At 46.0% G+C, this 15,280-nt stretch overlaps 1 pseudogene; it reads right to left on the reverse strand.

Moving 5' to 3' along the window:
- Nucleotides 1-2,852: 2,852 nt before the first annotated feature.
- LOC115477138 overlaps nucleotides 2,853-15,280 on the reverse strand; it is a 75,356-nt pseudogene continuing 62,928 nt past the window's right edge.

Here is a 15,280-nt window from a genome sequence, read left to right on the forward strand (position 1 = left end):
ATGCGAAAACGGATAGGGAGCCAGTGAATCGACTTGAGGAGAGGGGTAGTATGAGTAAAGCGACCCTGGCAGAAGACGAGACGGGCTGAAAGCTATGGGCGGAGTTTGCTGCCATATTGAATGAACCCAAACATTTGCAGACGTTATTGAAAATAATACTGAACTTGTGAGGTTTATATTGTTTTAGTAAGCCTCCTGGTTTTTGCATTTTTTTTGTTAGGAGGGGATCGGGGGTTGGGGGGGGGGGTAAGGGTAGTTGGGGGAGTTTTCGAGGGGTATGTGAAGAGGGGGGGGGGAATGGTTAAATTCCAAATGTGTTTGTCAGTGCTCCAGAGCTTGCTTTATTTGCAATGCTGTATTGTGGATTTAATGCTGCTCTATATGGCTTTATTTTTGTTTATAATGACAATAAAGATATTTCTACACAGAAATAATAGCAAACGCTTATGACTGCTCATGTGTTTAACTTGACAGCTTTTTTTTTCTTTGAAAAATTTAAAATCACTAAAACAGCATAAAAAATTATTGTCGCTGTTGCAGCTATAAATCGTGCTCCCGGGAGAGATGAGCTTCGAATTGGATGAGATGCCCTGCACCGAATTGGAGGTGAGAAGGAGCAGGTAGGAAAATGCTTAGATGGCAGCGTGTCGTCTAAGAGATGTTTTCTCTTTTTGTATCTGTTCGTCATCTTTGCAGAGTCAGGTGTTTGGATTTTTCTTCTTGGTAACTGTTAGCTGATAGTTTGTTTATAGTACACCAATATGGCAGCAGCCCGGGGGAGATGGCTTCAGCTTTTTGGTATTATGCTGTCTTCTCTCATTAAACATCCTTGGGTTAGGAGGCAGGGAATTCCATACTAGAGGTCCTTGGACAGAGGACATGGTGTACCTACTGTGTTCATAGAAGTTCTCCCAAGGGGAAGGCATGTTGAGAAGCTGAAGTTGAGCTGGTCTTAATACTCATGTAGGACAGTAGGGGGATCAGGTACCGTAGAAGGTAGCAGGGTTCGGACGCAGCACGTGTCTTGAAAACTAGTAGTATCTTAAAGGTGATTCGGTGAGGGCCTGGAAGCCAGTGAGATTGTTTCAGATATGGTGTGGTGATTATATTTCTTCAGGTGATTGATTACCTTGATAGTGGTTATACAAGCTGAGGTCTATGGCGGTCCTTGACCCGGATGCCTTGATAAAGGCAGTTGCAGTAATCAATTTGAGAAATGACTAGTCAGAGTATCAAGATATTGAATAAAGATTGAATGGATCTGATGGGCTCTTTACATTCTTGCGTTGCTTAGAACCTGCAGCCCTCCTTCCTTGCCTATTTCTTCCTCTGCTCTTTGCTCTCTCTGTGTCCCTCCATCTTTCTCTTGGCCTTCCCACAGCCTCTCTGTCCCTCTCCAACTTCATCTCTGAAAATGAGCAAACACCCATGAAATGCTAGTGAGGCAGGAGGTCTAGATGTGCAGAGTGCTAGAACATAGCAAGTGGACGGTAATTCTAAATTACCTAGATATGAGGGTGAGCAGGCGCCAATTTCAAGTCTGTTCTAGAAAGAAAACTAGGCGCTATCTTTTCAGTGTAGAGCACTCATGCAACAGGCAGAAAATACACTTACAGTAAAATGTGCAATCACTTTCCAAGCCCTATGGCTGGTGTAAATGCCCACAAACGTGTGGAAACGATAGTGTCTGGCCATTCTGCCCATGGTGAATACTTCCCGCTAGTCAGTATTCCTTAAGAGGCCATTTATGTGCTTCCCTGCCACCTAAAAGTAGGTAGTTCCTTATGGATTTAGCCCCTAACACTCTGAAATTCAGCCAGGGGGCAGCGCTTTTGATGTCCGTCACGGGCGTTAAACCCAGATTTTCAATGCCAGGCCATTTCTGGCGACCAGCATTGAATATCCGGTTTCATTTTTGACGGCAGTAACTTAACCAGTTAAGCTGACATTCAGTGTTAAATGGTTAAGTGCTTAGCGGTTAAAGATAGACCTGCTATTTAAGCAGCGTATTCTAACCACTAAATGTAGCTGGTTTGGCGCTGAATATCCACAGTTTTGCCGTGCGATATAGCTAGTTAGTGGCTAGTTGCTAACCATGGATGTTCAGCGGAAGATAACCAGTTATCTCCCGCTGAATATCCGTGATGAGAAGCTAAAATGCTATTTAACTGGTCAGGAGCCAGTTTTGAATATGGGGACCTAAATGTCCTTGGCGTTGAGTTCCTGGATTCCTGCATGGCTTTCCCTGGTAACACTAATGCCATTGGGCACTACAGGAACAGGGTAGTAGCCTAATGGTCAGAGCAGAGGTCTAAAAATCAGGAACGCTAGTACTCAGATCCCACATCTCCCGTTGATGCTCCTCGTCAACCTTGGATGCAATACTTTTCCCTCCATTGCCCCGAGTTAGATTGCAAGCCCTCTGCGGCAAGGACCTACCTAGTGTACCTGAACTGTAGTTCACCTTGAACGAGAATTTGGAAAGGTCAGTAAATAGCCTAAATCCATAATTATGGGGCTACTAGATAAGCTCAGCAAGGCTTGGGGAGAGGCAGCGTCCTCGTAGAAAAATACCCTGCAACCTTTCTACTGCTACACAACTTTAGCAAAGCCTTTCAGCCCAGTCTACGGTGGAAGGCCTTTACAGAACTCATCAGATAATTCAGTCAGTTGGATTTCCATTTTCAACAGACACATTATAGCCCTGGTATATAGCTCAGTAATCCATGCAATGTATTTTCATGCTTTCCAGCAAGCTTGACATTTGATCTTTGTCGACTTAACCATGTTATTTCGCAGAATCTAGTCCAAAAATGCATTACGTTAGTTCGATAAAAAGACAGCACCTTATATTATTATTTTATTCGTTAACCTTTATTTCTCTTGGTTTAGCGGAAGGTGCATGGGACAAGTGCAGCGTTGAGTTGAGAAAGTGGGGGTCATGTGTTATTGTCCCAAGAAGTAAATTGAGCAGAACAGAAGGCCCTGACTATCGGTATTTGCCATCAGGGTTGCACAAAGCGTAGCTAACACAAGATGAAACAATCTTCTGATATCATCTGCCGAGCTTTCTCTAAGCAGACTGCACGGTATCATTTTTCATAAAGGCATCCACACGTGGTTTCACGGTGCACACCACACCGTCTCGTGGTCTAAGCGTGCCTATGTCCAGGATCTCGAAGGAATGTCCAGGAACCAAACTGAACTCGAACCTCTGCAAAAGCTTCGCCAGCACCACCTTTGCCTCCATCTACAAGAGAAGCAAACAATAAACTGCCGGTGAGAACGTGGCCAGGGAACTTGGGTGGCAGGACTAGGGAAGACTGACCCTCATCGTTTCTACCTTTAGAGCAGGAGTTCTCAATCCGGTTCTTGGAACACACCAGCCAGTTTTTCAGGATATCTACAATGAATAATCATGAGATAGATGCATACACTGCCTTCAATGACTGCAGATCTATCTTGTGTATATTCTTTGTGGATATCCTGAAAACTTGACTGGCTAGGTGTGTCCCGAGGATCAGCTTGAGGATCCCTGCTTTAGAGGCACAAGACACCCTGGAACGATAGGCAGCCATCTGTATGTGGGGGTGTATTTCTGACCCCTTTCAGAGATTAGATATTAGTAGATCCCCCTGCCATTACATGTATTGAATTCGTTGGGACATTTTCCCCAAGGCATCTAACACTAATAAACACCATTGGTATGTGGTGTATAAAGAATTTGACTAATGTAAATTAAAAAGTGAAAGGAGAAGCAAGATTCCACAGAGAGGAAGGAAACCAGTCAGCTTAGCTGTGGATGTTGCCAGTGTCCTGCAGTTGCTCTCCATTTGGATTAATTCCAAATGGAGAACGTGGTGAAGGCGGTTAGCTTAGCTGAGTTTAAAAAGGGGTTAGACGGTTTCCTAAAGAACAAGTCCATAAACCACTATTAAATGGACTTGGGAAAAATCCACAATTCCAGGAATAACATGTATAGAATGTTTGTACATTTGGGAAGCTCGCCCTTGGCCTGGATTGGCCACTGTCATGGACGGGATGCTGGGCTTGATGGACCCTTGGTTTTTCCCAGTGTGGCACCTTTTGGCATTGGTGCTGCATTCAGGGAGGTCAGCTGAAGATGCACCTCAGAAACTTCCCATCATCTCACAGGCATATTATCATGGTGGGGGGTGGGGGAGGCAAGGTGGAGAGTGAAAAGGCAGAAAAAAAGTTTCCTTCTTTTCAGGGGTAGTAGTATTATATATAAGTGTGTGTGTGGGGGGGGGGAGCATTTCAGTTTTGAAGGTGTTTGACTTCACGCTAAGCTTGTTTCAAAACTCTGATCTGTGCATCACAATTTATTATTTACTTTATTTGACGTTTATACCCCACATTATCCCGAACATACTCTAATTCAATGTGGCTTACAATAAATAAAATGACAGGCAAGTTTACAATACCATAAACAAAATATCAAGAAACAGCAGAGTAGCACAAATAAGAATTAAACAATAAACCATTGATGGACAATTATGATCTAACACACTCCATCAATGGATAGAAACCTCTCAAAAAGGAAAGACTTCAGTCTTTTGCGAAATACCAAATACCAGGCTGACCCTTGATTGCCATTGGCAGCGAGTTCTACCACTTAGCACCTTGGTATCTAAAGTCTGTAGAGTGAACTGACTTCTACCGCATTCTCTTGCAATCTGGAAGATGAAGTCTAAGGTAGTCCCTAGAAACCAGAGGTTATCTTGCATAGGGGAACAGTTATTAAGGACTGATGTAATCCGGTGTCATGTCATATAATATTTGAAAAACAAAAACTCATAATTTAAAAATAATCCTGGATTTAATGGGCAGCCAGTGCAGCTGGCATAATATTAGAGTGGCTCTATCAAAACACGATACCTTGAGGACAAGCCTAGCCGCTGTAATTTGGGCCACTTGCAGACGTTTTAGGACATCCTTCTTACAATGAATTCATTTGTCACACAATCTCTTTCCCATCAATGGAGGGTTCTCTTACAGGTATAAGAAGGGCTGACATGCTAGTTAGGGTTGTCATTCTTAATTGTTTTTCTTTTTCCAGAAGGTTTTATGCTCCCAGTTGATCAGGGCTGAAACCCAGTGTCGTGTGCACAGTAGGGTCGGGTGCCCTGTTTTAAAATTGTCATACTGTCCAGGTTCTCAATCTTAGCCAAACAGCCACGAAGAGTCAGTCAGTTGTGAGATGTGATATCAGCCAACAGGTCTATGATAAGGGAGACTGTTGGCATTTCTCTGTTAAGGTTTATGCCAGGCTCTCTCATTTGTTAATAAAGCATGCATTGAGAACTTGGCATGTGGTGATGTATTACCATACATTCGCTCTGCTCTTGCAATGATGTGATGTTGTGTACCAGCTTCCCTAAATCATGCACTAAAGACTTTTCCACTTCACAGATTTTTATGCAAAGCTTTACATCAACACTTCAGATAATCTGGAGTTTTTATTGTAGAGGTGTCCTCAGCAGGGCTGCCGAGAGGGGGGGTAGGGGGGGCAATATTCCCTGGGCCTGGCCTCCAAGGGGGGCCCAGCGCCAGGGTCTCTCTCTCTCCTGCACCTGACGGTCCCCAACAGGAGCAGGAGAGAGAAAACTCCAGCACCGGACCCCCCTCCAGCGCTGCTGCTCTTCGCTCGCTTCTACCGCCATGCCGAGCGGCTGCTTTTCCCCCTCAGGCACATGCTCGGTTTTGAAATTGAGCATGCGTGACGAGAGAAAAAAGCAGCCGCAGGGGCAGGCATGGAGTGAAGAGCAGCACTGGATTCTTCCGCTGGTGGGGCCTCGGGATTCCCGCCAACCCCAAGGTATCTCAGTCGCGGCAGTGGCGATCCTGGGGGGAGGAGAGTGGGAGCGGCGACGATCCAGGGGGGGGGGGGCGGCATCGGCCCTGCCCTGGGCCCGGCTCAGTCTCTCGGCAGCCCTGGTCCTCAGTGAAATCTGATGCAACGGTCCATAGGACCAGCGGTATTTCACCATTTATTATTTCACTGTACCCACGTCTCTGATACAAATAGCTCAAAAGCAAGCGAAATGCTTCTATTTCGCTAGTCGTATATTAAAGAGAGGCACAATTCCTAAAACTGATGCCAAACAAAGTGACAAATCCATTGGGAGGAGAAATCTTTTTCATTCACTTGCATCATTTTTAATTCTGTCCCTGATATCCCTGATGAAAGCCTAAGACAAAAGATGTTCACCAGTCAGGCCTGTTCCTTACCTGTGAAAACACCTGCCCGAGGCAGGAGCGAGGCCCAAGGGCAAATGGGAAGTAGCAGTAGTCAGGTCTAGACAAATGAGAAAAAAAAAAAAAGCAAAATCTGAGTCAGACCAGAGTTGGGAAACATATTCTTTTCTTTATTTATTTATTTTTGTTACATTTGTACCCTGCACTTTCCCACTCATGGCAGGCTCAATGCGGCTTACATGGAGTAATGGAGGGTTAAGTGACTTGCCCAGAGTCACAAGGAGCTGCCTGTGCCTGAAGTGGGAATCGAACTCAGTTCCCCAGGACCAAAGTCCACCACCCTAACCACTAGGCCACTCCTCCACTGTTGCTACTATTTGAGATTCTACATGGAATGTTGCTATTCCACTAGCAACATTCCATGTAGAAGTCGGCCCTTGCAGATCACCAATGTGGCCGCGCAGGCTTCTACATGGAATGTTGCTAGTGGAATAGCAACATTCCGTGTAGAATCTCCAATAGTAGCAACAGAATCTCAATAGTAGCAACATTCCGTGTAGAATCTCCAATAGTATCTATTTTATTTTTGTTACATTTGTACCCCGCGCTTTCCCACTCATGGCAGGCTCAATGCGGCTTACATGGGGCAATGGAGGGTTAAGTGACTTGCCCAGTGTCACAAGGAGCTGCCTGTGCCTGAAGTGGGAATTGAACTCAGTTCCCCAGGACCAGAGTCTACCACCCTAACCACTAGGCCACTCCTCCACTAGCAACATTCCATGTAGAATCTCCAATTGTAGCAACATTCCATGTAGAATCTCAAGTAATAGCAACATTCCATGTAGAATCTCCAATAGTAGCAACATTCCATGTAGAATCTCCAATAGTATCTATTTTATTTTTGTTACATTTGCGCTTTCCCACTCATGGCAGGCTCAATGCGGCTTACATGGGGCAATGGAGGGTTAAGTGACTTGCCCAGAGTCACAAGGAGCTGCCTGTGCCTGAAGTGGGAATCCAACTCAGTTCCTCAGTTCCCCACTAGGCCACTCCTCCACCTCCATAGAATAGGTTACAGATAGAGTTAGTTTTGCAAATTGTCTTTGATGGTGATCGTTTCGCATGTTTGCTGTATCTTTGACATCTATTCAAGTTGGCATATTGATCCACCCATAAATTATTAGACTCCTGAAGCAGGCGCAGCAGCGCCGAAACGCAGGACTGCGTCGAGTTATCTTTAGGGTATTTTTGTATTATGTTATGCTCTATCCATAAATATTCCTGAGTTGGAACATCAGTGGCCACCCCCCACCCCTTTTTTTTTTTGTATATCTGACCACCTTTGTGTATTCTGTTCGTTTACAATTTGTCTGGGCCACAGCCCAAGAACGTTGGGCTTTTATATGAGTTTAAGTCACAAAATGAAAGTAAATTTCAGTGCCGGTCAGTGGTGCAGCCACAAGTAAGCAGGAGCCCTTTTTGCGGACACTGTCATGATGTGCAAAAATTAATTAATTAAAAAAAGAGAAACACTCGACTTACTTGGGAGCATTGGGACTAAATCTTTCCGGATCAAACGTATATGGATCCTTGAAGAATTTATTCAGCCTTCCCATGACGTAGGTGTCGAACTACAAACACACAAGAATTTTGAGGTACACAGTGCTCCCTCAGCTCTCACCGCCATAATTCTCAGCCTCCTTCTCTCCGTTTCTTTGTTCCACTCCACTCCCTTCTTCCTCACTCAGTTCCCCCATATCTCAGCTCTACCTCTGCCCTCACAACCATAGCAGCAACACAGAGCCTGGCACTGGACTGGTGGGTGTATGGTCAGTGTCCCTCCTCTCCTCGTGCCGCGCTTTCTTCTTAAACCATTAGTATACACCATGAGAAGGAAGGAGAACAGCAGCTGTGGCAGCAACATCCACTTCAGGGATGTGTTGTTGCTCCTCCGATGTTTTGGGGACCCTGATAAAGCTGCTGCAGCTCTAGGTCAAAGATTCAGCAGCAGGGGCGTAGCTACGTGGGGCCATGGGGGCCTGGGGCCCCGTAGATTTGGCCCTCGACTCCCCCCTGCCGACGACCTTTTCGACCCCCCCCTCCCGCTGCCAACCCGCCGTCGCCTACCTTTGCTGGCGGGGGGACCCCAACTCCCGCCAGCCGAGGTCCACTTCTTCCTTCGTTCCGTTTCTGAGTCTGATGACGTCAGACTCACAGAAACGGAACGAAGCCTTGCAGTTCAGCCAGCGGCCACGTTGCTGGCTGATCTGCAAGGCTTTGTTCTGTTTCTGTGAGTCTGACGTCCTGCATGTACAACGCCAGACTCAGAAAAAGAACGAAGGAAGAAGAGGACCTTGGCTGGCGGGGGTTGGGGTCCCCCGCCAGTAAAGGTAGGTGACGGCGGGGGAGGGTTGGCAGCGGGGGTGGGTCAAGGTGGTGGTGGTGGCGGCAGCGGGGGGGGGGGGGGTTGGCAATGGCAGGGGGGGTGTCGGCAATGGCGGAGGGGGGGCTAAAATGTGCCCCCTCACCTCGGGCTCTGGACCCCCCCCTCCCGCCAAAGTCTGGCTACGCCCCTGTTCAGTAGTCCCTGAAAAGCCAAAGTTTGGAGGGGAGGTGAGCTTTAGCAAGCTGGGAAACCAGGCTGGCAGTGGGAAGAGCTTGTAGGATAGTAGAAACAAGATGGGGGATGACTACGGTGTACAAATTCCAAAAAACGGAGAAAACAGGAACAGACCCTTACGTAAAGAGCAGCTTGAGGGAAAAGTAGGAGTGAGCCAAAATAACTGGAACAAGAGCCTCTACGTACGTAACCGCAGTCAAGAAGAGAGCAGAGGATGAAACAAATGATGACCAGCCGTGGGGACGAGGTCTTCAAGTTTTTATTGAAAGCACTAGTACGAATGGGACCCGACACAGGTCGTGTTTCGGTGGGCAGAGCCACCTGCCTCAGGGATCACAAACATGGCTAAAAAGTCTATTTCTGGTGCACAAAGGAAGGGACTGAGCTTGAAGAAGCCTGTAAAACAATTGGAAATGTAGTAGGACCAAAGGAAAAGAACGGGAAGCTGAGGGGAAAAGCAGAGAGAAGAGGCAGAAAGCCAAGAAGCAGTCCATAGTCAAGCTCAGTCCCTTCCTTTGTGCACCAGAAATAGCCTTCTTAGCCAGTTTTCAGGCTCAGAGTTATACTTGTGACCCCTGAGGCAGGTGGCTCTGTCCACCGAAACACGGTCCGTGTGTTGGATCCCATTCGTACTGGTGCGCTCAATAAAGACTTGAAGACCTCGTCCCCACGGCTGATCGTCATTTGTTTCATCTTGTACTCTCTTCTTGACTGTGGACCCAAATAACTTCCAGCAGCTCGGCGTAAAACAATCTTGAATTTTTTGGGACAAAGCATCCAAAGCTTCTAAATTTGAAAGCTTTGTTAATAAAAATTCCGATTGTTTTACGCCGGGCTGCTGGAAGTTATCTTGGTCCAACCCTACTTTTCCTTCAATGATGAATACTGTAAAACAGACTTCCAAATTCTGTGGCGCTCAAAATGACTTGCGCAATGTAATGAGCCAACTAGTGCTGATAAATTGAGCGCTAACAATCAATTGGCATTCTATAAAGATTGTGCATACGTTTTTATGTGCAGATCCAGTGTGGCCATGGGAGGGGCATTTTAAGAATTTGCGCACAGTATTATAAAATACGGCAGATTCACACCTAATTTAGACACAAAGATTTTCACCATGTTTCAGTTGATGTAAATCCTGGGCACGAATCCTGGCACTAAGCGCTGTTCTATAAACGGAATTCAACTTTGAGCGCCATTTACAGTGGTGTGCTGGAGCAGGCTCTCACAGGCTCGCAAGAGCCGGTTGTTAAGTTTTTAATAATTTTGGGAGCCGGTTGTTAAAGTAGGGCCCTCCATGGCTACTTTAACAACTGGCTCCCAAAATGTGGGCTTGGGCCCCCTGCTGAATTCTCTTTTACTTTGCTGGTGGGGATGCTGAGCCCTGCCAGCCAAGTAAATAGACTGCTGCTGCTCCCCACTCCTTGTTTCCAGCTCTGAGCAGCAGGCTGGGACTTCTCCAGCATGTGTGAGAAGTTTCAGCATGCTGCTCAGAGCAAGACGTTGGGAGTGGTGGCAGTCCATTTATTGGTTGCCAGCAAAGGTATGCCTAGCGTGCCGCACGAAGGGAGGGAGGAGAGAGAGGCAAGTGTTGCTCACCACCCCCCCCCCCCCGCCCCCTTGGCCCTTCCAACTGCAGAGCTGGCTACGTCTGGAGAAAGAGCCTGTTGTTAATAATTTACCAGCACACCCCTGGCCATTTATAGAAAAGCACTTAGCGTTCAATTTTTGGGCGCCCAAATTTGGCCACCATTTACAGAATTTAGCCAAGAGTGGACCTAGTTCAATTCGTCTGTATTCTTTCAGGGCCAATTAGCTGAGCCAAAACAATGAGCTGGGCTTGAATTTTTTAAGGCCTGTTCAGCTCTAGCAAAATTTCTCTCCTTTTACCCAGGGGCGTAGCTAGACTGCAGATTTTGGGTGGGCCTAGACAAGAAGTGGGTGGGCACCAAGTGTTCTACCCCCTCCCCCACCGACTTAAAAATATATCTCTCAGCTGGCGGAAAAACACTGCTCTCCACCTTGGCAGTAGGCATGCGCCGAAAACTGAGCATGTGCAGGTGCCAGCTTAGGAAGCTCAGACTGCTGAAGTGGAGAGTAATGTTTTCAGCACCATCAGGGGGGGGTCTTCAACTGGCAGAGCTTGGGATCCCCACCAGCTACCACTAAATGAAGGCTGTTGTTAGATGGGCCTGAGTCCTAAGTGGGCCCACCTGTGGCTACGCACCAGAGATGTAACTTACACCAAGAGCAACGCCAGCAGGCACCCTGATCCCTTCAATCACAGCATCTTCTGGCAGATAGCGCGATGTGCCAGGGGCAGGCGGATACATCCTGAGAGACTCCTTCAGAACCTGGGGTAGTGAAAGACAAAGGGTGCAAAAGCTCAGGAGATGCCACTACCTAAATAATGCTTCATGAGCCCTGCCAAAACGCTCGAGTTCACCGTACCTGAGTCACATACTGGAGTCTGCCCAGGTCATCAAAACTAATGTCTCTTTTCAGACCTACAACTTCATCCACCTCTGCTCTGAGCCTGAAAAAGAAGGTCACAGCACTGATGAGAAATCGAAGCATGCCTGACACTCGGGATTACAGTAGATGCCCATCTTTTAGAAGGAAACAGGGGCGTATCTGCGTGGGGCCACAGGGGCCTGGGCCCCCACAGATTTGGCCTGGACCCCCCTACCGCCGCCAACCCGTCGCCGATCTTTGCTGGCGGGGGACCCCAACCCCCGCCAGCTGAGGTCCTCTCTTCCACTGCAGCAGGCTGCCTGCAAGCTGCAAAGCTTCCTGTTCTTCTGAGTCTGACATCCTGCACGTTATACGTGCAGGACGTCAGACTCAGAAGAACAGGAAGCTTTGCAACTTTTCCAAAAATTCAATGAAGCTACAAAGTAGTAAATTTAAAATGAAAAGGAGAAAATTTTTCTTCACTCATCGTGTAATTAAACTCTGGAATTTGTTGCCAGAGAATGTGGCAAAGGCGGTTAGCTTAGCAGGGTTTAAAAAAGGTTTGGACAGCTTCCTAAAGGAAAAGTCCATAGACCATTCTTAAAATGAACTTGGGGGAAATCCACTATTTCTGGGATAAGCAGCATAAAATGTTTTGTACTTTTTTGGGACCTTGCCACGTACTTGTGACCGGGATTGGCCACTGTTGGAAACAGGATGCTGGGCTTGATGGACCTTGGCCTGTCCCATTGTGGCAATACTTATGTACTTATGTAGATTACTCACATGGAAAACCAATAAGAAAAGTCTTCATTCTTGTAAAAATTTAGTATTGCAATGTCTTTGATTTGTAAAAATTTAGTATTGCAATGTCTTTGATTATCAACAATTTCTAATGAAGTACCTTCCAGAATAAGTAAAGTACAGAAGTTCTCTCACGCTGTGACTTCTCCTTTCTCCTTTTTGTGCTTTCCATCAAACCTTTCATACTTGGCCATGAAGTCTAAAACATTTCATTTTTCACATTTCACCCCGAAAGGGGGCTGTAGAGCCCATGATTGATCACATTGATCCTGTTTCAACCTCTCTGTCTCTCAGATGATTTACCAATGATAAGGACAATGAAGGACTGTACTGAGATGTGAAAGCTGCTCACTTTGTCATGATTTCTGGCTGTCGCGTCAGTTCCATTATGGTAAACGCCAGCTGGTTTGCTGTGGTTTCTTGTCCTGTAGCAGCATAAACACACAGAAAGCCAGAGTCAGCTTCTAAGATATTATGTAAGCCGCATTGAACCTGCTAATAAGTGGGAAAGCGCGGGGTATAAGTGTTACAAATAAATAAATAAGAGAGACAGCGCCTCATCTGAACAAATGCGCTACCGTCATTACAGAACATAGTGCTATGTTTTGCTGCTGCTGCTCTAATGAAGCCAAGCTCCATCTCTGGCCGTCTTCAAATCTAGGCTAAAAGCCCACCTTTTTGATGTTGCTTTTAACTCCCAACCCTTACTCACTTGTTCAGTACCCTTGCTTTATCATCCCCACCTTAGTAATTCCCTTATCTCTTATTTGTCCTGTTTGTCTGTCCTAGTTAGATCCTAAGCTCTTCTTTCAAGCAAGGAGTGGAGGAGTAGCCTAGTGGTTAGTGCAGTGGACTTTGATCCTGAGGAGCTGAGTTCAATTCCCACTGCAGCTCCTTGTGACTCTGGGCAAGTTACTTAACCCTCCAATGCCCCTGGTACAAAATAAGTACCTGAATATATGTAGACCACTTTGAATGTAGTTGCAAAAACCTCAGAAAGGCGGTATATCAAGTCCCATTTCCATTTCTCTATTAAGTAGAGGAGTGTGGTAGCCGTGTTAGTCCACTCTTAAGGTTATCAATAGAAATCAAACAAAATAAAACATGGAAAAGAAAATAAGATGATACCTTTTTTATTGGACATAACTTAATACACCCACCCTGTTAGAATATAATGATATGCTTTGATGTCCCCATGCATACTTCCTACCCACCCCCATCCTCCCACCCTGTCAGACTGTCATAGTAATGCTTGAATGTTATCACTTATATACACTGTCAGCTAGCACATTTGCTTATTTCCGATCTGAGGAAGAAGGGCAACCTTCGAAAGCTAATCAAGAAATGTATTAAGTTATGTCCAATAAAAAAGGTATCATCTTATTTTCTTTTCCATGTTTTATTTTGTTTGATTTCTATTGATAACCTTTCCCTATTAGAAATTCTACATGGAATGTTGCTACTATTGGAGATTCTAGATGGAATGTTGCTACTATTGACATTCTGTTGCTACAGCCTTTGTTGGCTGTATTATATAGTAATTAAATTAAAGAGCTTATTTAAAAAAACAAAAAAAAATAAAGGAAAAATATATAAATGTTTCTAATTGGTACAATCAGTTAAAATGTAATGCCAAGAAGTGCAGAGTGATGCATTTGGGGTGCAGAAACCCAAAAGAGAGATACCGAATAGGAGGGGAGAGATTAGTAAGCTCGACTCAGAAAACAGACCTTGGGGTGTTGGTGTCAGAGAATATGAAGGTGAAGAAACAATGTGACAATCTGCCGTCATTTACTATGTTACTATGAATCTACTTGTGTCCATTTATGCCAACGAAAAGCTGGTCGACATCCCTGCATGTAGATTTATGTGCATTGGCCCATATTTTATAACACGCACGTAGATTTTGGAATGCCCACAAGTAATTAGTCATTTTCAGTGCTGGACAGTAACATAGAGGGGCATAATTGAACGAAAACGTCTATCTCCATGGGCGTTTATCTCCGAGAACGGGTCCGTGAAGGGGCGGACCGAACCGTATTTTCGCAAAAAATAGACGTCCATGTTTTATTCGACAATTTGTGAGCTGGGCGTTTTTGTTTTTCAGTGATAATGGAAAATGAAAGCGCCCAGCTCAAAAACAAATAAATCCAAGGCATTTGTTCCTGGGAGGGGCCAGGATTCGTAGTGCACTGGTCCCCCTCACATGCCAGGACACCAACCGGGCACCCTAGGAGGCACTTTTACAAAAACAAAAAAAAAAGGTAAAAGAGCATAGCACCCTTCCCTTGTGTGTTGAGCCCCCCAAATCCCCCTCAAAACCCACTGCCCACAAGTCTACACCATTACTATAGCCCTAAGGGGTGAAGGGGGCACCTACATGTGGGTACAGTGGGTTTGGGGGGGTTGGACGACTAAGCATTAAGCAGCACAATTGTAACAGGTAGGGGGGGGTGGGCCTGGGTCCACCTGCCCCCCCCCCTAACAACTGCTCCAGGGACCTGCATACTGCTGCCAGGGAGGTGGGTATGACATTTGAGGGTGAAAATAAAAAGTTGTGAAACATCATTTTTTGTGGTGGGAGGGGGTTAGTGACCACTGGGGGAGTCAGGGGAGGTCATCCCCGATTCCCTCTGGTGGTAATCTGGTCATTTAGGGCACTTTTTGGGGCCTTATTCGTGAAAAAAACAGGGTCCAGGAAAAGTGCCCTAAATTCTAGCTACAAACGCATACTTTTTTCCCATTATCAGCGAAAGGCGCCCATCTCTGTTTGGGTGATAACCATGCCCCAGTCCCGCCTTCACCACGCCTCCAACACGCCCCCGTCAACTTTGTACGCTTCCGCGATGGAGTGCAGTTGAAAACGTCCAAAATCGGCTTTCCATTATACTGATTTATTCGTTTTTGTGAGATAAACGTCTATCTCTCGATTTGGGTCGAAATCTAGGCGTTTTTCTCTTTCAATTATAAGGTGGATAGTAACATAGTAGATGATGGCAGAAAAAGACCTGCATGGTCCATCCAGTCTGCCGAACAAGATAAGCTCATATGTGCTACTTTTTGTGTATACCTTACCTTGATTTGTACCTGTCCTTTTCAGGGCACAGACCGTGTACGTCTGCCCAGCACTATCCCCGCCTCCCAACCACCAGCCCCTCCTCCCACCACCGGCTCTGGCACAGA

This window comes from Microcaecilia unicolor, chromosome 9 (assembly GCF_901765095.1).
Source record: "Microcaecilia unicolor chromosome 9, aMicUni1.1, whole genome shotgun sequence".
Taxonomy (NCBI): domain Eukaryota; kingdom Metazoa; phylum Chordata; class Amphibia; order Gymnophiona; family Siphonopidae; genus Microcaecilia; species Microcaecilia unicolor.